This window comes from Canis lupus, chromosome X (assembly GCF_003254725.2).
Source record: "Canis lupus dingo isolate Sandy chromosome X, ASM325472v2, whole genome shotgun sequence".
NCBI lineage: Eukaryota > Metazoa > Chordata > Mammalia > Carnivora > Canidae > Canis > Canis lupus.
In genome coordinates this window covers 44,022,922-44,031,416 of record NC_064281.1, presented here as the reverse complement: position 1 = coordinate 44,031,416, position 8,495 = coordinate 44,022,922, and the positions used below count along the sequence as shown (strand labels likewise).

General features: G+C 42.6%; 1 pseudogene; it reads right to left on the bottom strand.

The window, feature by feature from the left end:
- Window positions 1-690: 690 nt before the first annotated feature.
- Window positions 691-1,619, bottom strand: LOC112673098 (myosin regulatory light polypeptide 9-like; annotated as a pseudogene).
- Between the last annotated feature and the right edge of the window lie 6,876 nt (window positions 1,620-8,495).

Here is an 8,495-nt window from a genome sequence, read left to right as displayed (position 1 = left end):
AAAAAGGTTTGTAGTGGTATTTCTTTGGTATTTTAATTTGCATTTCAACATGTTGGGCACATTTTCACATGCTCATTTGCCATCTACATATAGTCATTTGTCTTGTGTATGTTTTATTGAATGTTTGTCTTCTTGGGCTTTTTTTTTGAGGATTTACTATTTTTTTAGTTATTTTGGGTATTCTGAAAGTTTAAATTAATACCACTTTATCTAATTCTTTATACATTTTTGCTGCATACTCATGATCTTTATTTTTAAAGAGATTTCTTAAAATATATCTTTGATAATTTTCTCTGATTTTTTCTCTGTTCTCAGTAATTGGAAGTTTTCTTGATCTAACTCTAGATCACTTTTATTAAGACCTTTTTTCTTATTGTTTCACTTCTTTCACTTTTTCTTGTCGGCTTTTTAAAATTCAGCTTTATAAAGATTTGTTCAGAGGAGGGGCAAGATGGCGGAAGAGTAGGGTCCCCAAGTCACCTGTCCCCACCAAATTACCTAGATAACTTTCTTTTTTTTTTTTTCAGTGCTCAGACTTCTATTTAAGATTCTGTCTCCCCTGGGTCAAATGTCCAACCTACATGCATCTTCTGGATCACACTCCCGGTGGGGTGGGCTATGTTCTGGTGGCTGAGCAGGGCACAGAGGACATCCTGCCCTCTGAGAAAGGACCTTGGTGAGGTTAGTGGCTGGGAAAGAGCTGTCATGCCCTGCATGGGGGTGCATGTGAAGTTGCGTCCAACAGGACAGAGGGCCTGTCCTGTGAGAAGCAGCCCTGAGGCCCAGTTCCCTAGAAGACAGTTCTCTCTTGGGATGGGGGAGGTCATGGTGGAACACCTGCTTCACGTTGGCTGTGCGCCCCTTGCCTGGCACTATGTTTGCTCAGCCTGTTTCCCCACAAGGAGCTGGGCCCCTAGCCCCTCAGAGGGAGGATCCCCTGAGAGGGTCCTGTAGGATCACGGGCATGGAGCTGATACACAGTGAGTGGGGAACAGGAGTGGGACAGGGGCCTGGGCAGGGGCATCCGGGGTGGCCTAGTCGTCCTTGTCCTTGGCACCATGCTTGAGAATGCGGGTGAACTCCACGTAGTTGAAGTTGCCTTTCTTATCAATGGATGCCTCTCGGTACATCTTCCTCCTCCGTGAAGCGGTCACCTATGGTGGTGAGCAGCTCCCGAAGGTGGTCCTCATGGATAAAACCTGAGGCCTCCTCATCGAAGCAGGCAAAGGCATTTCAGATCACATCTTCAGGGTCTGTGCCATTCAGCTTCTCCCCAGACATGGTGAGAAACATGGTGAAGTTGATGGGCCCTGGGGCCTCACTCATCATGCCCTCGAGGTACTCATCAGTGGGGTTCTTTCCCAGTGAGGCCAGCATGTCATGCAAGTCCTCCTTGTCAATGAAGCCATCTTGGTTCTGGTCAATCATGTTGAAGGCCTCCTTAAACTCCTGGATCTGGGACTGGTCAAACATCCGAAGACATTGGAAGTGGCCCGCTGTGGCCGCTTCTTGGTGGTTTTGGCCTTGGCCCGCTTACTGGACATCTTGGCTTCAGGTGGGTGGGGCTTCCCTGGTGGGGAGAAGGCAGAAGGCGCTCGCTTGCTGCGTGGGGCTGGTGCGGGGCCCCCTAGATAACTTTCAAATCATCCTGAAAACCTACGAATTCGGCCTGAGATTTAGAGAGAACAGCTGGAATGCTATAGTGAGAAGAGTTCGCGCTTCTATCAAGGTAGGAAGACGGAAAAAAAAAGAAATAAAAAGCATCCAAGGGGGAGGGGCCCCATGAGTAGCCGGGCTAAAGCCATGGGGCGAGTGCCCCTAGGACAGGAAAGCCCCGTCCCAGAGAAGAAGGAGCTTTACCAATCTTCCTGGACGAAAAGGCACTCACAGGGACTTGGAGCAGGATCCCAGGAGGGGCGAGGATGCCCTCAGGCTCCTAGGGACACTAACAGAGGACCTGCACCCCGGGGGAGAGGGCGCCACACCCCGCGGCCGAACTCCCTAAAGGGCTGCAGCGCGAGCCTTGGGAGCGGCTCGGGAGGCGGCTTGGGCGGCGGCTCTGCACAGAAGGGGCTGCAGCCCGTGAGTGCAATTCCAGCAGCACAGGCCTTGGAACCGAGGGCGCTGGGGGACACAGCCCAAGATCCGGCGCTCTCCCCAGGACAGGCGGAGGCCGAGAGGACACAGGGCAGCAAGGACACTCCTGCCACTGGGCGGCTGGAGCTGTGCAGATTGGCGGACCCCAACCCGGAGCATCCAGGCCCCTGCAGACTGGGAGCTCCGGTAGTTACTGTGTGAGCTGACTCCAGGGCTGGGGAGCTGGCCGCTGCCACTGTTGTTGTTCCTCCTGGGGCCTCACAGGATAAACTACCCTCACTGAGCCTCACAGTGGCCTCACAGGATAAACAGGATAAACAACTCCCACTGAGCCCTGCACCAGGCAAGGGGCTGAGCAGCTCCCCCAAGTGCTCACACCTGAGAATCAGGACAGAAGGCCCCTCCCCCAGAAGACCAGCTAGACAGAGAAAAAGCAAGTTGTTGACCAAGCAGCACTGGAAAGTTCCAGGGGAAGTCGAGGGATTTACAGTATATAGAATCAGAGAATTCTCACCTTTGTTTTTTGTTTTCTGTTTGCTTCCCCCACCCTTTTTTCTCTTCTTTTTCTTCTTCTTTTTTTTCATTTTCCTTTTTCTCTTCTCTCTTTTTCTCATTTTCCCAGTACAACTTGTTTTTGGCCACTCTGCACTGAACAAAATGACTAGAAGGAAAAATTCACCTCAAAAGGAAGAATCCTCAAAAGAAACAGTCCTCTCCCCTACAGAGTTAAAAATTTGGATTACAATGTAATGTCAGAAAGCCAATTCAGAAGCAAAATTATAAAGCTACTGGTGGCTCTAGAAAAAAGCATAAAGGACTCAAGAGACTTCATGACTGCAGAATTTAGATCTACTCAGGCAGAAATTAAAAATCAATTAAATGAGATGCAATCCAAACTAGAGGTCCTAATGACAACGGTTACAGAGGTAGAAGAATGAGCGAGTGACATAGAAGACAAGTTGATGGCAAAGAGGGAAACTGAGGAAAAAAGAGACAATTAAAAGACCATGAGGATAGGTTAAGGGAAATAAATGACAGCCTCAGAAGGAAAAATCTACGTTTAATTGGGGTTCGTGAGGGCGCTGAAAGGGACAGAGGTCCAGAATATGTATTTGAACAAATCATAGCTGAGAACTACCCTAACCTGGGAAGGGAAGCAGGCATTCAGATACAGGAAACAGAGAGGTTCCCCCCCTAAAATCAATAAAAACCGCTCAACACCTCGACATTTAATAGTGAAGCTTGCAAATTCCAAAGACAAAGAGAAGATCCTTAAAGCAGCAAGAGACAAGAAATCTCTAACTTTTATGGAGAGAAATATTAGATTAACAGCAGTCCTCTCCACAGAGACCTGGCAGGCCAGAAAGAGCTGGCAGGATATATTCAGGGTCCTAAATGAGAAGAACATGCAGACAAGAATACTTTATCCAGCAAGGCTCTCATTCAGAATAGAAGGAGAGATAAAGAGCTTTCAGGGATCCCTGGGTGGCGCAGCAGTTTGGCGCCTGCCTTTGGCCCAGGGCGCGATCCTGGAGACCTGGGATCGAATCCCACATCGGGCTCCCGGTGCATGGAGCCTGCTTCTCCCTCTGCCTGTGTCTCTGTCTCTCTCTCTCTCTCTCTCTCTCTATCATAAATAAATAAAAATTAAAAAAAATCTTTAAAAAAATAATCTAGGAGTCGCATTTGCTGGGTCATGTAGTAAGTGTATGTTTCAAACTATAGGAAACTACCAAGCTGTCTTCTAAAGTAAGTGTATCTGCTGGGGATTTACCCCAAAGATACAGATGCAGTGAAACGGCAGGACACCTGCACCCCGATGTTTATAGCAGCAATGTCCACAGTAGCCAGACTGTGGAAGGAGCCTTGGTGTCCATCGAAAGACGAATGGATAAAGAAGATGTGGTCTATGTATACAATGGAATATTACTCAGCCATCAGAAACAACAAATACCCACCATTTGCTTCGACGTGGATGGAAGTGGAGGGTATTATGCTGAGTGAAGTAAGTCAATCGGAGAAGGACAAACATTATATGGTCTCATTCATTTGGGGAATATAAAAAATAGTGAAAGGGAATAAAGGGGAAAGGAGAGAAAATGAGTGGGAAATATCAATAAGGGTGACAGAACATGAAAGACTCCTAACTCTGGGAAATGAACAAGGGGTAGTGGAAAGGGAGGTTGGGGGGGGGGATGGGGTGACTGGGTGATGGGCACTGAGGTGGGCACTTGACGGGATGAGCACTGGGTGTTATATGTTAGCAAATCGAACTCCAATAAAAAATATACAAAAAAAATAAAGTGAGTGTATCATTTTGCATCCCCATCAGTAATGTATGAGAGCTCCAGTTGTACTGCATCCTAGTGAGATTTTCGTACTTTTGTTATATAAGTTTTCTCTCACTTTAGCTATTGGAATATGTATAGCGGGTAGCTGAATATGCTTTTGATTTCCCTAATGGTTTATGGTGTTAAGGAGTTTTTAATATTTTTATTGCTCATTCATTATCTTCTTTGGTGAAGTGTCCAGTTGTTCTATTTTAAGTTAGTTTGTTACTTTTTAAAATTTTTTTATTGGAGTTCAATTTGCCAACATATAGCAGTCACCCCAATCTCCCACCCACCTCCCCTTCCACTACCCCTTGTTCATTTCCCAGAGTTAGGTGTCTCGCATGTTTTGTCACCCTCACTGATATTTTCACTCATTTTCTCTCCTTTCTCCTTTATTCCCTTTCACTATTTTTTATATTCCCAAAATGAATGAGACCATATAATGTTTGTCCTTCTCCAATTGACTTATTTCACTCAGCATAATACCTTCCAGTTCCTTCCACGTCGAAGCAAATCATGGGTATTTGTTGTTTCTGATGGCTGAGTAATATTCCATTGTATACATAGACCACATCTTCTTTATCCATTCGTCTTTCGATGGACACTGAGGCTCCTTCCACAGTTTGGCTATTGTGGACATTGCTGTTATAAACATTGGGGTGCAGGTGTCCCGGCGTTTCACTGCATCTGTATCTTTGGGGTAAATCCCCAACAGTGCAATTGCTGGGTCGTAGGGCAGGTGTATTTTTAACTCTTTGAGGAGCCTCCACACAGATTTCCAGAGTGGCTGCACCAGTTCACATTCCCACCACCAGTGCAAGAGGGTTCCCCTTTCTCCACATCCTCTCCAACATTTGTTGTTTCCTGTCTTGTTAATTTTCACCATTCTCACTGTTGTGAGGTTATTATTGAGATTTGAAGATTCTTTAAATATTCTGATAATAAGTACTTCATCAGATATATGTTTTGTAAATATTTTGTACCCACATGTGACTTGGCTTTTCTTTCTCTTAATCATGACTTTGAAGAGCATAGGTTGTTAATTTTGAATTGCACTTATCAAGTTTTTAAAACATTGTGTTTATGGTGTCTTATTTAAGAAAACTTTGCCTACCTGGGGGTCACAAATATCTTCTTCTATGTTTTCTTCTAGAAGTTTCATTGTTTTAAGTGTTACATTTAACTCTATGATCCATATTAGTTTAACTTTTGCATTTGGAATAAAGTCAAGGTAAAGGGTCTTTTTTTTTTCTTATGGAACCCACTTATTCCAACATTATTTCTTGAAAATTTTATCTTTATCCATTGAATTGCCTTTGCACCTTTGTTGAAAATTATTTGATCATATACTCTTCTGGCATGTCAATTTTTCCCCAATACCACACTGTCTTGATTACTACGAGATTATATTTAGTCTTGGTATTAGATAGTGTGAGTTCTCCAACATTGTCCTTCCTCAGAATTGTTTTGGACATTATACTTCCTTTGCCTTTCTATATAATTTTTATAATCAGTTCTGTGGGTTGAGGAATGAATGGTTTTAGGATAAACTGAAGCAGTTTTTCTTTGAAGGGCACAGATAAATGTGTCAGTAGCTACAGAAGGATATATGGGATGGGGTTAGTATTTTCCCCCTTAACTTGGGAACAAATCAATGTAGAGGAGGTAATTTATGGTTCAAGAGGGAAAAAGCAATAATTTCAGGAGCAAAGTCCCTGGGATGTAGAAGACATGGGATCCTGAGCAGAGGTGAGGAGCTGATTGCAGTCAGGAGCAAGTATGCAGAGAGGTGGCAGAGAATGCCCAAATAGAAACAGATAGATTGGGTTTGGGAAGCTCTGAGAAGTCTCACCTTATTACTTCTATCATCTCAATGAATTATTCAGGGAGGTTACTAGAAAGAAGGGGAGTTGCTAGCAATTGAGGAGTATTGTGGTATAGGTAGAATAAGAATGAAAGTAAGAAGCCATTTATTCATGGTCATACATTTGAGATAAAATAATTAAATATGGTTTTAAGGTTTTCTCATCACTGCTTGGTTCCTCAGACATAGGAATTGTTATATTATTATGTGGTCATTATATTAGTAGTAGTAGGAGGAGGAGGAGGAGTTGTAGCATAATAAATAGCTATAAAATCCACCTCCTCAAAGGTACCGAAAGTATGTGTAGTAGTTTGCTCAGGCTTCCTTAACAAAGAACCACAGACTGGGTGGCTTAAAAACAAATTTTTTTTCTTATAATTTTGGAGTCTAGAAGTCTGAGATCAAGGTGTCAGCAGAGTTGGTCCTCTCTCCTTGGCTTGAGGATGGCCATCTTTTCCTTGTGCCTTTCCATTGTCTTCCCTCTATTCATGTCTGTGTCCTAAATCCCTCTTTTTATAAGGACTCCAGTCATATTGGGTGAAGGCCCACCCTAATGACCTCAGTTTAACTTATTGATCTCTTTAGAAAGATCCTATTTCCAAATATGATCACATTCTGAGTTCCCAGTTAATAGCACTCCAAAATAGGAATTTTGAGGGAACACAACTCAGCCTGTAACAGTACTATTATTTATTCTAATACTATCTTTAGTTCTATTACTAATACAGTTAATTTTATTCTAGTAATGACCTTGTAAAGTAGGAAGTAGTCACTGAAGCTCAGGTATTGTATCTCTTGCCAAACCTCCATAGGGATGCAAATCAAACTGATAAAACTTGTGTGTTTTTTGAGTGGGGTGAGCTGACATTGAAAGTCAATCTATTTATCACCACTTCATTTGTGATCTTTAAACTAGAAATACTCAGCATCACTAAAGAAAATAATAATCAAGGATAATCAAGTTTTATGAATCTACAGATATAGTGGAAATCATACTGGATGTAGAATCCAATGAAATATAGCCAGTCAGGTATTGGAAGTAACCACTACCAAAAGTCCCCACCCCCTGCAGTCCTGAGGCAAATGATTAGCAAAGAAATCCTCAGGCCACTGCAAACATTCATACCTCCACACCTGCCAAAGCCATATATCTGTGATCACTTCTGAGAGGAATGAAAATGGCTTCTACTTCCCTAGAGAAGGGCATATGATTAGCAATACCTAAGACGTTGTGGAGTACCACCTAGAATACAAAGAATCTAGCACTAGCAGTACAGAGGAGATCAGAGAAGGAGGTGGGAAAGAGGAGTAGTGGGAGTTAGTCTTGAAGAGAATCAGCATTGTTTTGTATGGAAACTGCCTCCAGGGAGGCTATTACAGTTTCCTTATGCAATGTAGGGTTAATCTTCTCAGACACAGGTTTAGCTACTTCAATTGGCAAAGAAGACTCTTCAGAATTTAGGAGCTCAATGTCCTCAGCTTCATCAGGGTCTTCTGACATGTTCCCATTCTGACTTTCAGGATTCCACTGTTTTTAATCAATGCCTTCACTTCAGCAGTAGACACCCTGCAAGGTTGGGAGTTCAACTTGTGTTGTAATTCACCCAATCAGGACAATTTTTTTCTAAAATTTAATTTTATTCTAGTACATTAATACCAATGTATGCCTGGTAACCCAGTGATAATTCATAAGTTTAGTATTTTCACAAAATTTTTATAAAGCACGAATATTAACATTCAAACAAGGCTTTATAGAACATTTCATAAAGAATTAAATGTTCACCATAATCCTTTTTAAAAGGATTCATCCATTTTGAAAGATCAACATTGAATTTTTAAAAATCAAAAGAAAAGAAAAGGAATTTATTCCCACAAAATACATAAAGAACCACTTGCTTGCTGACATTTGTATTTTAAGTGCCTGGAACAAAATGGGTCAAATGCTCAAAGGCAGTTAATAACAGCTTGTACAAGGCTTATTTCATTTGTTTTAGCACCAAGTCAGGTAAGAATAAATATGCCATTGAAGATGTAGTTGGGTTTCTTCTCCACGTCTCATTGCCCCACTCTTCCTACCAGGCCACAGGACATAAGTGTGCATCATTGTTGCTCCACTAAGAAATCAAATCATCTTCATTTTTAAGTGGCTACTCAACTTATACACACAGGCAAGGTTCTTTCCCTGCCAGATGATAGGACGG